Here is a 23,624-nt window from a genome sequence, read left to right as displayed (position 1 = left end):
ATGTTATAAAAGTCTATTAGAGTTAAACCAGCATTGTACTATTTACAGCACTTCTATATATAGTTAATCACTGTAGGAATATGAGGTTTATTGTATTCAAATTTATGAAATTCCTTTCTTGTTAAAAAGGAAGAGAAAAAGTTTTATATACAAGCCATATTTTGCAAAATTTGTGTTGGTATTTATTAGAAATTCTATGTTGAATAAAATAGAGAAGCATTCCTATGTAAAGTATAGGAAAGATTTGTCAGCAGTAACTATTAAAGACAAAACCAGTTATTCCATACACTACCAGCAAGTTTAACCTCCTACCACATTATACTTCCACAAGGCCTATGAAAGTGTACATGACAAGCTATGTAACCAAATTCATCTCCTATTTCCTTTTTTAAAAAAAAAAAAAAGAAAGAAAGATAGATCATAACGGAATAATTACATTATTGGTTGAAATGACACTTTCACCTATTTCAGAGACTCCACAGATGGAGCCAAGATTGAACTCAGACTTTTAATAGAAACTCATGGACAGAAAACCCCATTTTAAAACACTGCAAGCAGAAACTCCTCTTCTTTTCAGAAATTGTGAAGTTCGAGACAGGAGTACCACCCCCACACATATTTCCAGATCTCAAGAGCATCAAAATAAGCTTATGCGTCATCCTTCAATTCTCGCAACAGAAAAACTTGAAAGTAAATTTCTTGTCTTTCATTGACTTGAATCAAAGAAAATTTTGAAGAGCTACAGCTTATTTAAATTTAGCCTCTGTTACACAAAATTATCTGCTGTACTTTTAAGTCCATTAATGCTGTGGGAAACAATCTACAAGGTATGCAAAAATATAGCAAAACAAATAGCACCTAAAAATGAAGTTGCAGATGCAAAGAACAATAACTTTGCAGGGGACTAACCCCGAAATCCACACACGGGCACAGCAAGAGGAGAAGCTGGAAGAGCGCGCTCTCCACTTCTATTTCCATTCAAGTCACAGCGATTTTTATAGCATCGGCGTTACCTTATGTATTGCTTTTTCCTCACATTGAAAGCTAGCCTGGGGCAGGCAGAGACATGACTTATGCATGAGGCTGACCGCGAAGGCCCTGGCCACCAGCCCCACCGAGCGGGCCGTGGGGCTGCCCCTGCTCATGGCAGCCCGGCAGCGGGGGCTGCAGGAGCACCACGGGGGCCTCCCAAAGGCCTCCTGGTCCTCAGCTGCACGGGAGAGTCGCTGCTCCGTGCAAAATAAACCCAGCTCCTGAGGAAGTCCTAAAATTCTGCATCTTCCCAAATTATAACTGGTTGGCAACCAGGACTGTCATCCTTCATGTGAGGGGGGTTTTGTTTTGTTTTGTTTTTTAAAGAGGTAATCATGCTAAGAAAGAAACAAATGGCTTATTTAACAGACAAACAACCTTTATTGTAGCAACCACTCTGCATTTACACTGCATGAAGAGGCCACATTAATTTGCAATTTCTCATCCTACTTTAGCTGAAAACTACAAGCACTAAGTCTAGCAATGAAAACAGAGCAAACCAGTACAGCTAGACCTAAGCCAGTTAAGCCAGCCTAGTTTTCCCCAGCAGAGGATATATCCTCAACAACTTTTATTTGCTTTAAATATCAGACAGACAACTCATTTATATCCACAGATTACCACCCACTTTGTCTGTATTCCACGACTTCAGGCTGTTTTATGAAATCCAGTTTTTAATGCCCTTATTCTGGTACCATCGCTAATGATGAAAAGTATGATCACTGTCTTCCTGTCTGCTTAAAAACTCATTTATGCAGATACTTCTTCTGACTATAAAAATCATTTATCTGGCAAAACTATATTTCTTTTCATCTTGCTCTACCTGAGAGAGACATGGTGTGAATCATATTTACAAACAGATGCAGCTCTTCAGCACCGTCGCAGCTGGTGTGGTGCTACTTTGGCCACAGCCCTCGTGGGGTAATGCTGTTTCCCAGCATCCTGTTATAAAGCAAAGCAACATTATGTTACTGACATAACTTCCTGTAAAACACAAAATATTTCGTATTTCAGTGATCCTAAGAAGATGGCAGTTTATTAACCCCGCAGCCTGCTGTGGTTCGCTCTTCATCACTTCTGCAAAATGATAATTATTGCCTATCAAAGCAGAAACACGCGGGAAGCTGGGATCTCTAGCCTGTCTGTCTGAAGCACTTTTTGCAGAACTTTGCAGTGCTCTCTACTTGACAGTTTCCAAGTCAGGTGTCTGTATCAGTAGTTTTGCCTTATAATTACTCATCTTTTCTCTTACCCTAGATCACGGGGGACTAGCAGCTTTATCTGGCCCTGTCTCAGGAACCTATTAAGATCCTGACACTGAGGCAGACTGATCTTTACAAAAAAAACTTGCTATTTTACAACAGCAAGTATATTTCTCTAGTTTGAAGATACATAGCGAAGTCCAGAAAGAGTGTAGAAGAAACCAGGAAAGCTGTCATTCTTTTGAGGTTTCATAAACTCCTTTCTTCACATCCTTCTGCGAGAACAGGGCAAGGGCAACTTGACTTCCCGTTGCAGGCCTGTTCCACCGTTTCACCTTTTCTACCTTAACAAATATAGCACGTGTCCCAGCTGCTTCTCACAGCAGCTCTGATGCTCCCAATTTGTACATATACAGACAGTCCTCTTGCAGCACTTGACACAGTCTGGCACAAGCCCCAAGGCTCACCGGGAAAGGACCCTGGAAAGGCTGGAAGCGAGCGGGTCTTCCCAAAGGTATCGAGGACTGAAGGGCTTGTGGTCACGCTGCCACTGAGAAAAGAAATACCTGAAACCTCTGCAACTCACTGTATGGAAGAACCTGAGAAAATAAACTGAAACAGCGCTTAAATAAAAGGTTACGGTCAAGAAGAATTTTGTGTTGGATCTTAGATACCAGATATTTTGTTGGCCACCACAAGGAACGAATATCTGAGTTAAATTATCAGCCAGGGCAAATTACCCCTTGTCACTTTCTTCTCCCGTTACTTCAGTCTCATTTCTGCTCTGGGTTATTTATTTGCCTTTAATTCTTACAGATTTCCATGTAACACTGCCCAGTCTGTCAGTTTTATAACACTGTGTTTCATAACTCATAGCATGTCTTTAAATGCTAGAATCTGGCGGTTTTGTCGGAAGATCAGCTTTTAGTTTATGGAGAAAAAGGAAGAAACCTCACATAACCACAGAGGGAAGCTGAAAATACATCCCCTACAGAGCCCAAAATATTCCATTAGAACAAATAAAGTTTCTTAGGCATCCTGTGAGTTACTGGCTCAGTTTTGAGGCTCTTCTTCATTTTTGAATGTTTGTCATTGGCCACATTTTGTCTGCACAGTTTTCTGCTTCAGTTGTAGCTTACCCAGCTCCACTCCAAAAAGTGGCCCGAATGCAGTTGTGTCTTCTTTCCTCTCCTACCCTCTTCCTTAGTCTCCAAATTTGACCACTTGGTGTACAATTTCACATCATACTTTTGCACACTGCCTAGTACTGTGGAATATGATGTATTGTAACATAACTCATAAATAATTGTTACTCTGATCAGAACCAGACAAGATCCAGTTATGCTCCCCTTCTTTCCCAAGCGGAGAAGAAAACATAGGACCCGACAATCATAATGAACATGAGGATATTTCTGCGATGAGAGCATGTACCTGGGCAAGTTCCTCCTCTCACTTGAGCGCAGAGGATAACTTCAGGCCAGGACTGCCGCGCGGGCAGGATTTCCTCCGTCAGCTTTCATTTTATGACCTCTACAGAACACAGGTTTCTGTGTGTTACACTAACTAAATTTCAGCTACTAAAGCTAGGGAACATTTCTTGCATTCCCCTGGGTACAAAGGGGCAAAGGATAAACCAATGATACTGCTTATTAAAACCACTAGAATCCCTTTCTTTTTTATCAGAAATGTTAATAGCCCTTCTCAAAAATATGCTTTCTACACAGATGAATTTTCACTGTGGAGTGTATAAGATGGTAAGTTTATTAATGAGGATGCTCTTTTTTAGCAGTTACTGTCAAACACAAAGCTCCTGAAACTACAGTTGACAACAATTATGCATTTTTATTTCTAGCATTTTCTACTGGCTCTATGCTGTTTCAGCAGTTATAAGGCAGGGGTTCGCGTTTTATAGTTTCTTTGTAATCACTGACCCTTAAAGTCACAGTAGTGGTATCCAAAACACTGAGTGCCTGCTCCTGCAAATCCTCTCTTTGGGCGTGCCTGGGGAGACGGGTGCCCCACACCTCCTTCCTGCAGGGCGGCTTGTGCTTCCAGACTGCACAAACGACGTCACCTCCGTAACGAGTCCCAGGGTCAGCCCTGCCGTGTCATCCTACACCCCGGTGCTTCACAGCGCTAATGGGCTCCGCATAATAACCGCTGAGTCTTCAGGCTAAAACCTACATATCGCTTTTCTTTCAGCTCATTCCCTTCTTATGCCTGGATCCACTTTCATGCAGAACAGAATAATTCGTGTTTGGAGCTCATTCGCCGTTGTTTTATTACCTCTCACTATAGCACCTGGGTCATACTTGGTGCCACACAAACATGAGATAATAAGGCATAATATTCATTTTCTCTGGTGGAAAGGATGACTCATTCCTCACATCCCAGATGCAATGGTGTGTCCCTGAACAGCTGAAATCATGTGGTTTTGGTTAGGTAAACTCCATCGGAGAAAGCCACTTAGTTTGAGATATATTTGTGGGAAGAATGCTTTTAATCACAGCTTTTAGAAGCATAAACTAGAGTGTTAAATAATTGACAGAGGCTGAAAGCAACATTGATTGCTCAAGCTGATGCAAAACATATCATTAATCCATTTGTGAATCTGAAAGTCATTTTATGGTGTTACATATTATACTCTTACACTCAGGTGGTTTTGCATGTTTGGTCAGAAGTTCCTTCCCTGGTCTCTGTCAAGAAGCATACTTCCTTCAGCCTGTAAGACAGTATTTGTTAAAGAATTACTAAGATTGTCTACACTACGGATGGAGTTTACATGTGTTTTCCTTGCATAATCTAGCAAGCCCTTGCTATGATATATGTTTTTTTTCAGGGATGGCAAAACAGAGGCAGATGGAAAAAGAAAAAAAGAAAAAAAAAGAAAAAAAAAAAGCAAGAAGCCCAGAGCAGACCACTTTCACATGGTGAAAATTAGCAGCAACTCCAATGCAGAGGATTAAAGCAATGCTGCTAGAGAGCTTCAGTAAATAAGATCAAACATGAGTTAAGGAGTCATATATGGCCTACAGTTACCTCTTTTGAAAGTAGACATATTTTACTGGTCCATCTTTATAAATTTTAATCACAAGAAGTAGACACAATCTGAGCTGAAATGTTATCCAGATCCTAACTATGTTTTATCAAAAGTTAGAGTTTCTATTCTATAGCAAATTCTGACGTTTGGCCCTGTCATCGAAATACAGGAAAATATCAGATCTATTTCATTTTAACTTTTTCAAAACATTTCATTTAGGTGCCATAACTTTGATATTTTTTTACAAAAATAATCAAAAACTAAAAGAGACCTGAAGAAGTCATCCCATTTATGCCATCTCCAAAACAGAGACAAGGTCAAATAAGACTGTGCCATCTCAGCAACATATTTGTCTAACCTATGATTAAAATTCTGCAAAAAAGGGCATTTCACAGCCTCCACATGTAGCCTTTTTTGGTTCTTAAACACCCATATAATTAACACATTTTTACTTAACCTAAACCAGCTTTTCTTAAAATTATGGCAATTACTCCTTTTTTCTTAGCCTTTTAGTTTTTGGAAACAAATAGGTCTTTTTCCTCCACCCTTTCTTTTCTGGGTTAAACAAATATAAAATGTTCAAAAAGTAATAGTTAAGATATTGCAAGTCTTGTGTATATTGTATGCTTTGTTATATTTATATCATACCAACACTGAAATAATAACATTGCAATTAAATGTTTCAAATTTGCTGAAACAAGATGTTTTGATAATATTCCTACTCCTAGCTTTTGGTCTACTGTGTCATATCATAAAGCATACATTTAAGAGAGCCTCCCTCTTAATAGGTTTGTATCTATTTACAAACAAGAAAAAGAAACTGCAGAATTTTAGACCAATTAGCTTAACTTCTATATACAGAAAAATTCTGGAACATAAAATCAAAGTATTTGTAAGAGCTTGGATGATAACAAGGAGATTAAGAGCAGCTAGCATGCGTTTGTCGAACAAATGTCAAATCAGTCCAGTTTCCTCTCAAGACAGACTGTGCAAGTAGGGAAGGAGGAGTAAGTGTCATATAGCTTGTTTTCAGTAAAGCTTTTGACACAGTTTTTCATGGCATTCTCATACCAAAGCTTGAGAAACACGATGCAAGCAAAATTGCTATTAGATGAATGCAAAATTAGCTAGATAAATGACAGAGTTGAGAGCGACTGTAGGTATGTTGACAAACAGGATTAGAATTTGAAATAATCTTGACAAACTGAGGAAATCATTTCAAAAATAAGACAGAGTTTGGAAGTGGCAAATAGAAGTTCCTGCTTTTAGGCAAGAAGACTCAGCTGCGCGCATGGAAGCGCCTGCCCAGGGAGCAGTGCTGAAGGGGAGGACCAAGGAGCTGCGGCAGTTCATAAGCTGAGGAGGAGCCAAAAAACACCACGAATGTGGTATTAGGATGCATGAGGAGAAGCAAAGCCTCCAAGACACAGCCAGGGACCCCCCTCCCACCCAGGCTGATGTAATTAGTAGCCAGTTTTCTAAACAAATATTTGCACAAGTTCTGATCATTTGGAAGACTCTAGAGAGATCGCGTAAAAAAGTGATAGGTCCTTTCTTTTTGTACTGTAGCTGGTGATTCCAGTTCTGCGATTCTCTCTTCAAAGTCCAGAAAGAGAAACCCCGTCCTATAGTCCTACAGTCACTTGAAAATGTTTCACTTGTACGCGTGACTTAAACCCTTTCAATATTTATTCACATACCCTGGTTTTTATCATCACTATCAAGTGTGGAGTGATCAAACATTGATCACAGTGCTAATAAAACAAAATTACTATGTGTTATTTGTCTAAATTGGTCGTAAAAATCTGACCAAGTGGATTAAATTCCGTGATATAGAGTAATTTAAGTCAAAAATGGATGCCTTGTTTGGCATTAGAATTAAATATGCAGTGTAGGAATGAAAGCTCATGGCTAGTGTCAGGATAGAGGAAAAAGGTTAAAATTCAAGTTTTGCTTGGAAAGATTATGTAGCTCCTTTGACCTATTGTGTAAAGTGAACTGATTTCAGTGAAAAAGCACTCAAAATTAGTTTAGGTCAGAGTCTTAGCTCATTTTTTCCTTCTCTCATTTGCCATATTTCAGCCATTTTCCTTTTAGAGCTGATCTTTTCAAGCAGGTCAGATAAAGTGCATCTGTTGCTCTGAAGTTCTTGTGGGCTGCATCAACCTGACCCTAAATCAGCAAGTCTGAGTCACTGGCTGTGCAGTCCTTTTAAATCTATATTGTGGGGCCAGCTTCATCGAAAGTGGCACAGAAAGTTAGAAACTGGGACTTCAAGCTCTGTGGACTGAACGTGTATTCTCCCCCACACCAGGGAGGGTTCCCCGAGGGCAGGCGGAGGCATCCCTTTTTGGGGATGGCCTTCAGGGAAGCATCCCTTGATTAAATCTTAATTAAGACTGACTTGGTCTAAAGTGTGAATGATACTTAGCAGCCCTACAGTTATTTCCAGTTGCTGAAAAAAGCTGGCTGTCAGGGACAGTTGCCTATCTCATTTGAATGAAGACTTTGGACACTAGAAAAAAATAATAAAAAATCCTGTACTGCATTATTTCCTCTGGCAAGCTCTGGAGTTTTCATGTTTGCTGGTGTCACACATTTAATTGACTAGAATTCAGTGATAGAAAAGATGCAATATCTTGTAAACTGTGTTGACATTTTGCAGTTGGTGGGGAGGATACCTTCAATAAAACAGGATTCTAGCCCTGGAAATCAATAGAATAAAGTGTGTGAGTAGAATGAAAATTCGCCATTGCACACAAGTACCTCTGTTTTCTATTGAAACTGGAAGAGAGACCATTATTCTGTGCAGGTCACTCACACTGCAGCCTCCTCCACCATGCTCCCCGCAGGTGGCCTTTGACGTGCCCTGAGTTTGCACAGGTGAAACATCCTCTGCAAAGACCAAATGAACGTCATAAAAGACCTCACAAATGCAGAGTGGAAACATTTTGTAGGTAAGAACAGAATACCAAAAAAAGGTAGAAGAACTGTCCAAAAGAGTTTCAATACTTAACACAAGAAATACAGATTAAATCACTTGGAGCAAAAGGATTTTTATGCTGTGACAGACAGCCTTGCTGTCCCAGTAGGGCAGCTGGGGGAATCATAACACCAGAGCAAGGCCACCCCTCACGCCTCCCACTCCCCGGGAGGCTCTGTGTTTTGGATATGGTCATATATACGTGCTGATGAGGGAGAAGGTGCAGCAATTTCAGAGCTCTTAAAACAGCTCCTGGTGCCCAGCCTGCAATCAGCAGACAGCAGCAACGTCCTGGCCTCTTAGCTGGAGCAAGACTGGTTGCCAATGGAGCAACAGATGTTCCTACTAGAGTAAGGCTAGAAAAGCATTAAGAAATATGAGAATATTCATGCCAAATGGGGGACAAAAAGACTTCCAATACTTTATGAAGCCCGAGGCTGTCAAAGTCAGTGGCTGCGCATGCCACAAGGGATGATATAAAAAACAAAAGCCAGCTTGCAAACATGAAACATCACCAGTTATAATGGTTTCCTGTTAAAACTGGCTGGAAGAATCGATTTAAACATTTTAGTATTTCACAAAGAAGTTAAAGTTAATAAAAGGAGCAGCAAACTGTCCTCATGTCTATTCTATAAAATAGGCTACAGCGAGCATTGTTTTGCTCCCTTGTTCCACTCCCCCTTCTTTAAAAAACATTTTAGTAAGATAATAATTTAAACAGAAATAAGGCCTATCTCTTTTGCTGAACTGTGCAAGAACGAACCCTATGCCTTGGTATTTCAGTATTTCTGATATGACATAGGCTAGGTTTGTGAAGAAATCCTTCTCATTTTGCACTTTCAAAGCCAGGTTGTGTCTAAAGTGTCATAGTTGGTTCCAATCAGACAAACCAAGGTCTAATAAAGCAACAGTTCCAGCTACTAAAAAAATAAACTAAACCCTCCACAATATAACAAGTGTAGAGTTTGCAAGTATGAATAAGCCAAAATTTGGACCCCAAAATTGGCAAGATCTTCCTCTATTTAAAACGTGCAAGAATCTGAATTTGGGCCATAGTAATTCAACTCTTCTACCCCCACCAAAAAAAAAAAAAAAGAAAGAAAAAAAGGAAAAAAACAGAAAAATTACCTTTTCAGTGATTTGCAATTGCCCTTTAATCTGCAGGAATGATCAGAGACCAGATAGCGGTATCATACACTCAGACAGGATAAAAAAGGAAGAACACATACAATAAACTGGTAAGAACTCATCTGCTGTAAAATATCAATTTTTTTCCACAAAGTTTTTGAAGACCCTTTTCATTTTAAATGGTTTCCACCACTGAAATAAGACTTTTAACCTTTATTTGCATTCTGCCTGTGTCTAAAGGCAGAAACACAAAGCAGCATTAAAAACTTTAATAACTTTAAGCTCATTATATTCAGTAAAGGAAGCATATGTCTCTATGAGCAAGCTTAAGCGCAGATACTAAATTGCAGAAGTTAAGGGTGAGTCAGCATGTTTTGCTAACGCAGAACCTGTGTGCACACTAAAATTCACATGCTTAAAGCTTTGAATCTACCCACATAATGTCAATTTAATCTGGATCTAATTGAACTGGATCAACACCAAGCCGCGACTACTTCTAATGATGCAGGAGCCAGAAAGCATTTCCTTGGACTTCCCAGTTCCAGTCTGAGATTACAGGGATACCCATGAGGAAAAAAATCTCTTTTTATTATATAATGCGAGATGGCTTACTACGAAAAAGGGAGAGACACAACCAACATGGAAATTCCGGCTACAGACAATTTTCCCTAAGCTTTTAGCTCTCCAAACGCTCCCTGCATTGGAGCACGCTTCCCGCGGGTGTCGGCAGACGTCCGCGCTGCTGGCGCCCGGGTGCCCCGTGCACATCGGGCTGCACCAAGGCCCCCAGCCACCCCCTGCCTGGCTATTGCCACCGCCTCACTGGTGCCCAGCCTGGCTGTCCCACCACTTCCACAAGCCGGTGACATCTCTGAGCCCCCCCAAACGCCCAGGAGGCATCACGTCTCCCCACAGAGAAGGGAATTCTCTGTATCCAGCGTTTGGGGCAATGTTATTTGCATTAGGAGACAGCATATTAAAAGTGACAATCACAATAAAATTGCAGGAGTAGTAAATAGCAAATAATTCCCCTTTCAAAGAAAGGCAGAGGGGTAAGCGTCGGAAGAGCTCTGCCCCAGTCGGTCACAGCCACCGAATCCGGAGTTTCCAGTAAGTGACCAGAAGCAGCCTAAGCCCAGCAGTTGTCCACAGGGGAAGTGGATTTTCCTACAGGTAAGCTTGTCCTTAGGTTCACTGTAAATCTCACATTTTGTTGAGATTGCAGCTGCTACATGGTACATAAGCACAGTGTGCATTGTAAACACTGTAGTGTATAGTGCTTCTACTACTAAAAATGGTTTTAAAAGGTAAAAAGGACTATATGCTTTTCTTTGGAATCCAGCTAGTACCTAAATAACAGTATTAGGCCTTCCTTGTTGAAACTGCACTCTCTTTAAAGCACAGTAAAATAAAAAATTCTGAAAATCATCTGTTCAAGCATTAGCCATGCCCCACTGCCACACACGCTTTTCCAGCTTACATCAGTGAAGAAACCTTAAGTTTGATACCTCTCATTTATAAAATACACAGCACTTAGTAGTACTTCATCGAGCCAGGTTCTTGTGTCAGCTATTGCTGTAGCAGGCCGGCAGACTGCCCGACTGCTCTGCATTGCTGTCAGCTCAGCTGAGAATTTGACCAGGCTCTGCGCAGGGCTCAGCAGAACTGGGCCATTTTCTCTAGGTGTAGGACTGAGAATGAACGCATCAGGACATAACCTTGAAGGCTGAAAAGTGCTCTCTCTCGGTGTCTCTCTCTTTCCCTCTAAAATCAAGGAAATGTTGTAGCATCTCTCCTATATCCCCTATAAACTGTGGATATTTCTGGTCGTCTTTGAAAGAAGGTTGGATAGATTTGAATATATCTCATATCTATCCTATTCCATTCTTACCATATATCCTTGTTCCCAAAAGGTCTGTCAAATGATTCTTGGAGAATATTTTCTGAAGCCAAATTTACCTCAGGGATTATAGTTTTCTGTCAACACATTATATAATTTGTTTTCAGAACTGTCCTATTCAAGGGCAGAACCTGAGCATATGTTGTAGCATACCTCCCCCATGTACTGCTTCTAGTGCTCCTTCCAGTTGGTGGTTGTCACAGAGATTAATTTAGCAAGTGTATAGTAAAAATCTGGATAAAATAAGATTTTACCGGATTTGGGCCAAATCACTAGATATAGCACTGCATCATCTGTATTCAGTAACTAACGTATACTTAACAGTCAGTCTGATTTTCACTCCTTTCTAGAATTTAGGGAGGCAAAACCTTCCAAAGTTGTTGGATGCCAGGTACCTGAGGTCTGCCTGATTTTGGCTCCAAATGCCAGGAAGCAGCACCTTTCTTAGTGCAAGAATTACTAATATCAGTCTGGTTGTTTATTTAAAAGGTGAAAAACCTTTAAAGTTGTACTTTTTTCCCCCCTCACATCCTAGCAAAAAAGTACACTTATTTCCAATAGAGAATTGACATAACTTGAAATTCAGACAACTACACATGAAAATATGAAAAATTGCAGCTTTGTTTTTCATTACAACCTGCCATGTCAAGGCAGAAGTCTCTAAAGATCACTTCTCTTGCATACATCAGCTAGTCACCTGATAGCACCAGCCCGAGAAATTAAAATCTGAAAAGCTATTATATCTTGGTTTCCATTGCTCCGGCCTCTCTGGATTCTCCTGTCTCCCCATTTACTGCTTTGTGGTCTCATCTCTATCAGTCTCTAAATTCCTGCAGTGGCTCCACAAGGTTCCTTCTGTCTCGGTTCTTATTCTGCATATTCACAGTTGGTTTAATCAGAAGTGCAAATCTAGCTAGTGTCTTGACATTGACAACTCAAAGCTCTGGATATAACGCAATACAAAAGGCAAACTAAAATCTTAACCTATCTCCTTGACATCCGTTCACAGAGGAAGCTCCTGCAGAGCTTTACCTGCAAAGTCCCCTAAGGTGCAAGGCAGAACTCTTGATTTTCCACCCTGAGCCATCCCTGCCGCCTCTCTCGCAGTTGCTGAAGTCAGCACTACCATCCTGTCTGCCGTTCAAGCCTGCAACCAGGGAATCATCTGTGCCATGGATGTCCCACGAGTTCCCACATCCAGCGGAGTTTTTAAATATTACAGATTGTTTCTGCACACCATCTCTAGCTCTAACGTTTTTTAGTGGGGATATTAACAGAAAATTCTGTAGCAGACTTGTGGGTATACGCAGGCATATAACACAACAGGGGTTTGAGAGAACAGCATCATGCAAAAGAGATGAGACTATTTAGTTGTTTCATGTTGGAAAACAGGGGAAAAAGGGGGAGGGGGGAAGGACACCATCACTTTGGAAAGGACCTTGTACCACTCTCCTGTGTGCCCCTCCTCCTGCGCTCAGCCAGAGTTGCCGCATCCCCATCTCGCGAGCTTGCGATGGCCACCAAAATCCCCACTGAGCAGGCGCGCCAAGGCCAGATAACTGCTATGCACTGAAGCATTGATAAAGTGACAACGTTGTAACTAGTTTCCATAGAATTTTTTGTTATAAGTTGTTACCTATTGCAGTTTGTTACGCGGTGGAGATTGTTCTTTGTTCTCTCAGAGATCTGCTTTGTCACGCCACCACTGCATATGGCTAAGACAGACTAACAAAAAATATTTTAGCGAGTTTTATAAAGTTCTGGCAGACCCCACTATTCTCTAGCTGAGAGGCTCCCTGTCTCTAAAAAGAAAAAAAAAAAAGAAAAAAAAAAGAAAAAAAAAAAAGAAAACTATCACCCCTGCCCCCAACCAGTTTTGGGCACAGCCTGGTCCTATCAGTTACCAGATACTCCAGTACCTTTTTCTCTGGGCTGCCACCCTACTCATACCCAGCTAGAAGGCTCCTGTGAAGATAACTCCAGGTCCAGCACGGTAACTACTGCTCCTCACACGGTCACTCTCTTTGCACAGTAGGAAGTATTTCTTTATTCAGAAATATATTTCAAAGCAATATATCTGATCAGGGTCTAACTCATTTAGTGCCCGAGTTCTAATTAATAAACACCATATATTGTGGATTTATGTATGGTACAGCAACATCTTACTAGCCTTTGGCTAGTCCTTCAAAAGCGCAGTTTTCCTCCCTCCCACCCATCTGTCACACCAGACATGAAAGCTGGGCATTTCTTGCTTTTGGACTCTGTCTTTTTTACAGCAGAACTTAAATCACCCTTATTAGGGTTGGCTGTTCACCCCCTAGCCAGCTTCACCTTCCTGAGCCCTAAGTGATAGCTCCATATTTAACAGTCTCCAAGAGATTTATAATTCCATGAACTTTTCCCATCATACGTAGACCCCACAATATCCTGTAACAACACTTCAAGGACTTAATTCCCTTCATAATACATAATTATATCTTTTTTCCCCTGAAACTGCCAATTGATAATGGCACATATTCACTAATATGGCAATTAGTACTCAAACACAAAAGCACAGCTTAAGCAGTAGGGTCTGTCCATCCAGCAGCTGAACCATGATAAAAAAAGCTCATCTTCATATGTATTATGATATATATAATATGCTTTCCTGTCAGCTGTTATCTTCTGTTATGTGTTGATTAGGCCTTCCTTAATAATAATTACATTATCCACCTATTAAAGTACACTCAAGTTCCAACTACTCACCAGTGTCATCAGTGCATTTGTACACTGCAATTTCAAATGCTGGGTTTGATCATCCCCACACCTGTATATCCTTGTCCTGCAATACCTTTTCCATGCAGTCATGTAGCCAGACCAGAAGTTTCCTGGCCTGGACATACCTATTAGTCCAACAGAAGCCTAGGCACACATCAGCGTGTCGTGATTAATTTGTGCTCGGCTACCCGTTTCCATTCCCTCCTCAAAATTTCCATCACATCAGCATGCAGTGCTAACCATCTAGGCCTCTTTGGTTTTTAATCCTTGCACCTCAGCCCTGCTTGTCAGAGTAGAACCACTCCGCTTCCGAAATAGCTGGCTACTTCCCTCGGCTCACGATGGCGATGGGTTGCTTGAAGAGCTTGCCTGAAATTCAGAGCGCTACCGAGCATTGGCCTGCACAGATGTCTTTAGTCTAAAGCCTGTTTCTCCCTCTCAGGAGGACCTTTCCACAGCAGAGGTCCTGCCAAGTGCCCCGTCCCACCACTGCCACGTCCCGGGCCCATCCTGGGGGTCCCTCGCCGGCCCGCGCGCAAGGGGAGCCCAGCTTCCACAGCCCTCCTGGCTCCCGCGGTCGGAGCTCCCGCCTGGGTCACCAGCGGCACGTCTTCGTGCAAAACCACAGCCCTTGCATTTTGACACAGGGCGTGTTGAAGCTATGAACCCTGGAAAGACCTTCCCAGAAACACCTCGGGTCACCAAAGTGATTATCGCTGAAGTCTTTACCTGCCTGTGCCACCACTTATGAATGTCTTAGCTTGCAAGTTTCTTATTACGATATATCACCAGTTTCCTATTCTAACCTATGCGACAAGTTTGTTATCTCTCCATAACCTTCTACAGCTGGTTTCATAGACGCTGTTTCTGACAGGAACAGGGTTTTTGTTAGAAGGATTCTTGTTCAGCATTTCTTCACAAATGAGACCATTTTCTACCTCCTTCACCTTGGTTCCTTAGGCTTAGATGAATACTTGTAAATATATTACTTGCATGTGAAAAACTTAAGTGTCAGTTTGGGTGGGGTTTTATTACTTTTTTGTCTAATATCCTACATTTAATATTTAAATATATTTCATTTGATGATATTAACGGAAGAGCACAACCAGTCACAACAACTGAGTGATTTCAGGATTTCTTTTTGAATTAGGCTTGCCTTTTTAAATTTTACTTTGAGATTTACTAAACTGAAATTCATTTTGAGCATGCTCTAGTTCCACTATAAGAACTTGCTTATAAACCACTGAGAGCTTGTAATTATTGGGATTTTATTCAGGTTTTCCTGTGAAGCAGTCCTTCCTTCGAGATAACAGAATGCTCAAAGAGAATTTAATTCTCTACAACTCAATAGGTGCAGCAGAGGGATCTTCTCTCTGTTTTGCTTCAGCTTTGCAATTTGAACCAGCGTGAAACGGGCTTAATTACTAGTTTGACATGCCCTCTTCTCAGGTATCTTTTACAAAGGAAAAGGGCTGGAGGACAGTTGTCCTTGCAGTCCCATGAGGGGAGAAGTTTCATTATTCTCAACTCTTTAGGATTTTTTTTCCCCCTTCTCCAAGGCCTCTCTCCCCCAAAAGTCTGAACCTCATTTTGCATACTAAGAAAAAACACCTTTGAACATACCAGGTAATTTGTTTACTTCATTAATGAAATTAAACGACATTCATTCACATTTTAAAGAAAAAAAACAGAATGACTCCTTCTTTTGTTATTAACTGGGAAACTTAAATTAATTCCCACAAAGTTCTCCTGTGCTTTCTTAATATATCTAGGAGATTTCTTAGAAATCTTAATGTAAATACTTTGTAATATAGACCACTGCCACCCTTTCCTTCAGACCTTTAATAATGCGTTGAAGCTCCTGTTGCTTCAGAAGGCTCACAGTTTTCTTCCCTCATTTATGCACCCATTCTTGCACCTGCAGGACTATTCCCTACGGATTTTTTATTCCCAGCCCTGTTTTGGGACCCCTAGCTGTCTGTCTTGGCTTAGTGCTATTAATTAGCATTAAGTCTGGGTAGTCAGAAGGAGCCTGTTTCCTTCTCTTACATCTCATCAAGGGCAATTCTGACCAGAATGAATTAATGAATAATGATTTGTTTTATCACAACATTTATGCATCACAAGGGGAAGACAAAACAAAAAGAACAAAATCATGCCAGCTATTGTCCTGTCAAATTCTAACATAGAAATACTTAATATTTTGTATTGTCATGTTATTGAGTAGCTTTTAAATCTTTTATTGCAACCACTAGTACTGGTTAAAGTTTGCCTTTAGTTTGCCTTAGTATTGTGCTATGCCATTCTTCTCTTTCTAGAATCATTTTTAGTGCTTGATAAAACAGGGTTTTTTAATTAGCATAATTACTCATCATTTTGGACTTGCACAGAACAGCAACATCCCTTACATAGCCATCCCTTTTTAGTTTTTCATCTTCTGACTTAGAGAGGCTGTAGCTCTGAGCCTTATTTTGCAGTTTGGGTGGAAAGGGTTAATTCATGTTTTGCTTTTAATGTAAGTGTATTTAATGATTTTTATATAAAGTGTTGCATCATTTGAGACTTTAATATATTCTCTTCATTTTTGCCAGTTTTATCTTTGGCTCTGCCTATCTTTCCACATTTAAATCTGCAGAGTCATGCATGGACTATTGATATACTCAATCTCAGAATTCCCAAGACGCTTGGTAGTGTCAGTTATTTGTTCAATACAGGTTTACTTTCAAGGTTTTACTGAGAATTATTATAACTACTGCTAGGGAACTCAAGGCAATTCCATGAAAGCAGCATGGAAACATGGTATCTCAAAGATGGGGTTGGGTGTATAGCTGTGCTGATACTGCCTTGTTTATTCTACACTCTGAGGAATTTCTAGTTTGCTCTTTTCCTCTGCCGTTGTGAATTTTCAATGGCGAGGTTACGACTGGGCATTTAAAACAGGTAAGAGTGGTGGACCGTTTACATCTGCAAGGAAGGAATCCAAAACAGTCAGCACAAAGGAAGTATGAAAAATCATACTGCCAAACAGTCATACAGATGGAAAAAAGGGGGGAAAAAAGTAATAAGACTGCATCTTTGATAGGAGACAGTATTGAAATGGCCATTGCTACTTTTTGCTATATACACAAATATAATATCATAAAGCACAGAGTTGACGGTTCATTTGTTGATGGCTCCAGTCAGACTACACAGACAGACAAGTTCAGAAAGCCAAGAGGCAGCCTGGAAAGCAACCAAGAACAACAACAAAAAAAACAAACAAGCAAAACAAACCAAAAACAAACCGTAAATTACTAGTAGGGAAATTTTCTTAAAAGATTAAAATATGAGAGCTCTGAATAGCATAGTTAATCATTGTTCATGGCAGAAGTACTTCAGCATGATTGAAAGACGTAATCATAACTGGCAATCAAAATATGGCGCTTTTTTTTATTCCTTTCTTAATGTTTTTGTTCCCTGTTTCAAATCCAGTTCATTATTTTAAAAGTTCGAAGTTTACGTACGGGAGCCTAATGACTGGGACCAAATAAGATTTTTTTGTCATACATATAAACTCCAATAGAGAAAGAATTTCAGCAACATAAATGTGACATGTATGACACAAGCTGGATCAAATTAAGATAAAAATAGCTGAATACCTTGAAAAATATTCTGCAGAGGTAAGTAGGTCACCTAAGACACTTAAAACTAAGCAGGCTCAAGTGAAAGCTAGTTAGCAAAGAGGGAAGAGATAAAGTCATTGACTTCTTATATCCTCTTTTTCATCTCTAGTACTTTTAATAAGTGGATCCCACAGAAATGAATTATGAAAATGGGTTGGCCTATCCCTGATTAGGATTACAGTTATTTCAATAAAAATACAGTGCAGTAGACTACTCTAAGTGAAGTTGGTGTAAAGCCAGTCTGAATCAGGACAGGATTCCTGGAGTTGTGAATTTGAAATATTGTATTTCTCCCCTCTTGTTGTCAAAGTTCAAGGTTCATGACTTTGGCTCAAAAAAAGTTCAGGCTTTTTTTTTTTTTTTTTTTAATACAAATCAAAACATTCCCATTAACTGTTTCAAAGTTCTTAAGCAACTCAAGATTTCTTTTAACAAGTTTTCCTAAGGTTAGGTCTACAAATAGAAGTCAAGTAATGCACCATAGCAGGGGAGAAATAGGTTAGCTCAGAATGACTTGGAACAGCTCAAAGTCCGTTCATTACAGGAAAGTTCAGAGAAGAAATGTGCTAATTCATATGCAGTAGGTAAGCAATTAATGTTTTCTTTAGTAGAGTTACTTACTTATAAGTGTTTAAGATAAGGAAACCTTAAACAGTTCCCCCCCCCAAAAAAAAAAAAATTGCTAGAGTTAAGAAAAAAATAAAAACAAAAGAAACACACTGCTATTACATAGGCATACTTCAAAGTCACGTTGAATGCAATTTTCATCATCCTTTCAGTGCTTGGTTTTCAGTAAAAGATAAGTAATCTATAACAGTAACTACCAGTGACTTTCTGGTCTCAACCAAGACACTATCTGGGAGTCATATGACAGTGTCAGAAATTCCGATGCTCTGGTAATAAAAATAAAAGTAAAAATTGATTAGTAGAACAGTATTTCAGTAGTTGACCATGCTATACTTTGATTTGGCCTAAGACATAGTGTATGAAGGGAAGAATTCAAAACGGATCTGGTAAGAGTAAGCATGAACTCTTTATCATTACACTGGATTTCAAAATGGTAGGAATAAAAAACATCTTATGATATAGTTTTTTCTACATGATACTGTCACCCAAGAATACACATATTTTAAGTTGTATAGCTTGAAAATACGTATTTTATGAATAAATGTGTTTAAGTGTAAACATTCTTGATTTTTTCACTGCTTAAATCAAATATATCAGAAAGATACTGGTATACTCTTAGAAGTTTTATTCTGACACAACACTTCTAATTATTAATAATATTGTCTACACCTAATAGTCGCCAGGATCTTACATTCATTGCTTTAGAAAGAATTTTAAATACAGATGATGTGGTTCCTGCCTTGTAATAGTTTCTGCCTAATGCCCTTGTACTGCAGGGAATTTCATTAGCATGTGCCCTGATCTTGTCCTCCAAACCCTCATTGCTTTAGACAAGCATGGATTTAATTGAGAGAAAACCAAGCTGTGACTGTGGCTCAGGTGTGAAGGCTGTTTCCCTCAGCAAATTAAATCCAATGTAATGACTGAGCTTTCTTTTCCTTATTCTTTGCTTATGAGAGATTTAATACTGCATATTAATTATTATGCTGGGCTGTCTTACTATGATGTTGTTTTTCCCATCATTTTGTGAAAGATTGATGCAGAGATAAAACTGACTGTTTAATGTACTGTGAGGATGATTAACACCTTGAGGATGGATCACAAGGTTATTATAAGTCACCAGGTTTTATGACCTACTTGAAACCATGAAACGGTGGCCCCCGTGAGACTGCCCGTTACGCGGGCTGCGCCCGGCCGCCGCGGTTTCCGCGGGAAGGCCTCGCCCGACCTCCCTGCCTCCGCGCCTGCGGGGCCGCCACAGGCCCGCGAGCTCCCGCGCCCACGGCAGGCAGCTAACCCCTGCTCGCCAGCAGCACAGACCCCCGCGCCCACGGCAGGCAGCTAACCCCTGCTCGCCAGCAGCACAGACCCCTGCGCCCACGGCAAGCAGCTAACCCCTGCTCGCCAGCAGCACAGACCCCCGCGCCCACGGCAAGCAGCTAACCCCTGCTCGCCAGCAGCACAGACCCCCCGCGCCCACGGCAGGCAGCTAACCCCTGCTCGCCAGCAGCACAGACCCCCGCGCCCACGGCAGGCAGCTAACCCCTGCTCGCCAGCAGCACAGACCCCCCGCGCCCACGGCAAGCAGCTAACCCCTGCTCGCCAGCAGCACAGACCCCCCGCGCCCACGGCAAGCAGCTAACCCCTGCTCGCCAGCAGCACAGACCCCCCGCGCCCACGGCAGGCAGCTAACCCCTGCTCGCCAGCAGCACAGACCCCCCGCGCCCACGGCAGGCAGCTAACCCCTGCTCGCCAGCAGCACAGACCCCCCGCGCCCACGGCAAGCAGCTAACCCCTGCTCGCCAGCAGCACAGACCCCCACGCCCACGGCAAGCAGCTAACCCCTGCTCGCCAGCAGCACAGACCCCCGCGCCCACGGCAGGCAGCTAACCCCTGCTCGCCAGCAGCACAGACCCCCACGCCCACGGCAAGCAGCTAACCCCTGCTCGCCAGCAGCACAGACCCCCCGTGCCCACGGCAAGCAGCTAACCCCTGCTCGCCAGCAGCACAGACCCCCCGCGCCCACGGCAGGCAGCTAACCCCTGCTCGCCAGCAGCACAGACCCCCGCGCCCACGGCAAGCAGCTAACCCCTGCTCGCCAGCAGCACAGACCCGAACGCGCTCCGTGACGGCCTCTGTCGGAAGCGGGCTCTGGTCCCTCCAACCCAGGATAAACTACGTGGGAGCAAACGCGCCGTCTGCCTTTGGAGACCGAGGAGGGAGGCACTGCACAGCTGGGGGACACGGGGAGGCAGCGGAGGGGAACAGGGGGCCACGCTCTGCGAGGAACCGCCTTGGGGCACTAACGCGACCTTCACAGCCTCGCCCACCCGTGGCGCGCGTTATGTCTACTGCCTGGGAGCAAGAGAGGCAACCATCTCAGATACGCCAAATAGCGACCATATTACCTGCCCTCTTGTGCGGACGCACACGCACCCCAAAACACACGCATCTCCGGGGTGGGGCACTCCGTTTCTCACTTGCAGTCATCTGGAGCAAAGCAATATCGTCTTTCTGCTGGGAATGTAAGCAATAGCTATACCTGCATGCAAATCCTGTTTATCACCATTGCCATCAAGTTTATGGGCACATAAATTTCTTTCCACAATACTTTTTCATCAGAGATCAATAAGCAGCCAGTAGCAAGTTACCAAAAAAGAAATGAATATATATAATTGACTCGCTATATTGCATTCAGGGAATCATTCTGCAGAGCTTCCTGCCCGGCATGCAGACCCGCTGCTCCAAGGGTTTTAGCGAACTATACAGGAGCGTAAGGAAGACCAGCGGTAGTGCCTCCGCGTTGCACTACATGAACTGAGCTTTTATATCTAAGGATTGCACCCAAACACATTATTTATCCTGTGTTGCAAGTTCTTTAGGCCATGGATCATATTATTAGGTGTTTCGAAGTCTAATACATGGGACCACCTATTGATAAAATTATTATAAGTTAAATGTATTTATAATCCTATAAATTAAAATGATGAGGTTGCATATAGCTGCTCCAGGATCCCATATTAAAATGGAAGTGTTTCAGCAGAAACAGAAAGAAGCAGATAATGCAGCAAATGGCTGAACACAGCAAATACTGAATGAAATATCACATCTTTTCTCCTGAACCCACTGCTAACAGGTAAATACAAGCTCTATGCTCTTAAATGCTTGAATTGACACCCTTTTTCTGGATATGATCAGATTTATTTGTTATTATAGACTTGCTTGCACGCCTTCACTTCCTCTTCCAAAATTTGCCAAAGTTCCTCTCCATTTCTGTGTGTGCTCTCTCTGCTGTTTAAGTTAAGTCCTTCAGAAAGAGTAAATACTGATCATGGGGTGCTTAAAAAAAAAAAAAAGAAAAGAAAAGAAAAAAAGTGGTTCAACATTTGATTTGCCATGTTTTTCTTTCTTCCAAAAAGAAAGAAAGCGTTTGTAAACATCAAATGACCCTTCCTACACTAGAAACCAGGTCATTAGTGGACAGTAACAGTTCTGGATGACTTTAAAACACAACTATAACTCCATTGCCGTGTGATAGCAGCAGCCATATTAATCTGTTTTTCTTCATAAAAGCAGACTTGGATTTTCAGCTAATATAAATTGGCATAGCCCATTGCTTTCAAAAGGAGCCAGGCCAATTTACCTTAGCTGAAAATCTAGCCTTATGCTTAAGGCAAACTGTTGGTATGAACTCCTTGAAAGAGGACAGTATTCTTGCACACCACCTCACAGGTGCTGCTCCTCTTCAGTAAATCCCCCAGGCAATGCAAAAGGCAATCTGAGCCTCTAGTCCTGCAGCAAGGGCAGAGCAGGAGGTTCACAGGAGTGACCTCAGCTGTGCACCTCCGTCATGCAGAATTCCCGGTTTCACTGAAATTCAGCCCTGACAGGGGGGTTGGCAGCTTTTTAAACCATATGAGAATGTTAATTTATACACATGCATACCACACATCTTTGCACACCATATATATGATATTCTTTCAGTGTTCTTCACTCTTAAATTACTTCCCTGTTCTCAACCTTCTTAGCACTGTAATGAGGTATTTTGTCTGGGAATAACAGAAATTGCAAAGCAAGAGATCAGATACTTCCTCTCTGAGATATCCTGAAAAGCCCCAAATGACTGAACTGAAGGACAGAGAGGAAACTAAAGACAAGGAAAGCAGAAAAGCCTGTTGAATCAATAATAGACTATTTCGCTCAGAAGTGCTCTGAAGAGACAGCTCATGGGTCATGAGCCTGGGCAGGTTTTTGAACACCCTTCTTTTTGGAGGATTTAGCCTTTTGGCTTTCTCTGCTCAGTTTAAAAGTCATCTAACTGCCAAGACTGTAAGATGGTATCTCAATCAATATCTGCTTTAAATATTTCTGGCAGGCACTCTCCTTCGGTTGACAACAATTTAATAATTTTTTGTGCTGATTTCAGCCAGAATTCTCTTGCTATTGAAAGTTGCATAGGGAAAAATATTTATGGAAGGTAAATAGTCTGATACAAGGCTTATTCTTAAAGAAGTTTAAGATGCTTTTATAGCACCTAGCAATGAGTTGTTAACTAAGAACTACCTACTTTTTCTTTCACTATTGTCAGTGAGAATTAACAGATTTTCAAATTCAATCTCAAATTCTATTTACATATAAAAATCTTTTAAAGTGTGCTATGATAAATAAGAATAGCATCTTTCAGAGTATTAGAAGAGTTTATCATTGACAATCCAAGACAGAAACATCAGGCCTTGTAACAAGTGCAATTATGAAGGGAAATTTAGGCTGGCAGAATGTAGTATTTAGGCTGACCTTAACTAGCTAGGGATCTGACCTGTTGTTTTCCAGACTGGACGGACACCTCTGTATTTATAAAAAGGAAAGGAGGTATCTAAGATTTCCACAAGGAAACACAGGGGTTTTTTTAATATATTTTTTTTTGGGGGGGGGGTTGAGGAACGCAGGTTTATTTTTCATCTGAAAGAAGTGGGTGACTACCAAAGTTCATGAAATTCCCCCAGCTTAATGACTGGAAGGGAGGAGTCAGCAGCCTTTCATTAATACCCAGAAAAGTGTCCTGCACCAGAGTTTTATTGCTATTATTTTAAGTATTTCTATGTTATCAAATGCACTTTTTTTTGAACTTTTATCTCCAGGTAGCTGGAGAGCTTTAGTGCCCAATTCAGAAAAGCATTTAGATGGGTATGCGAGTCCTAACACACTCGGAGAGAGTCAAGCACACACTTAAAGCTAAGCATATACCTCCTTGTACCAGAACATTTCTTTGCATTTGTTCTTCAGTACTCTTTAC

General features: G+C 41.4%; 1 long non-coding RNA gene across 1 annotated transcript in view; it reads right to left on the bottom strand.

The window, feature by feature from the left end:
• Nucleotides 1–4,729: 4,729 nt before the first annotated feature.
• The window catches only part of LOC135329024 (uncharacterized), an 87,238-nt gene continuing 68,343 nt past the window's right edge, over nt 4,730–23,624 (bottom strand). The window contains exons 2-3 of the long non-coding RNA XR_010390167.1: nt 8,041–8,169; nt 4,730–4,956 (exon numbers count right to left, since the gene is read on the bottom strand). This is a non-coding gene — a long non-coding RNA (uncharacterized LOC135329024). The remainder of the gene's footprint in view (nt 4,957–8,040; nt 8,170–23,624) is intronic.

Source organism: Dromaius novaehollandiae, chromosome 8 (genome assembly GCF_036370855.1).
Source record: "Dromaius novaehollandiae isolate bDroNov1 chromosome 8, bDroNov1.hap1, whole genome shotgun sequence".
Classification (NCBI taxonomy): Eukaryota; Metazoa; Chordata; class Aves; order Casuariiformes; family Dromaiidae; genus Dromaius; species Dromaius novaehollandiae.
The sequence above is the reverse complement of the archived record's forward strand: the minus strand, read 5'-3'. Positions and strand labels throughout refer to the sequence as shown.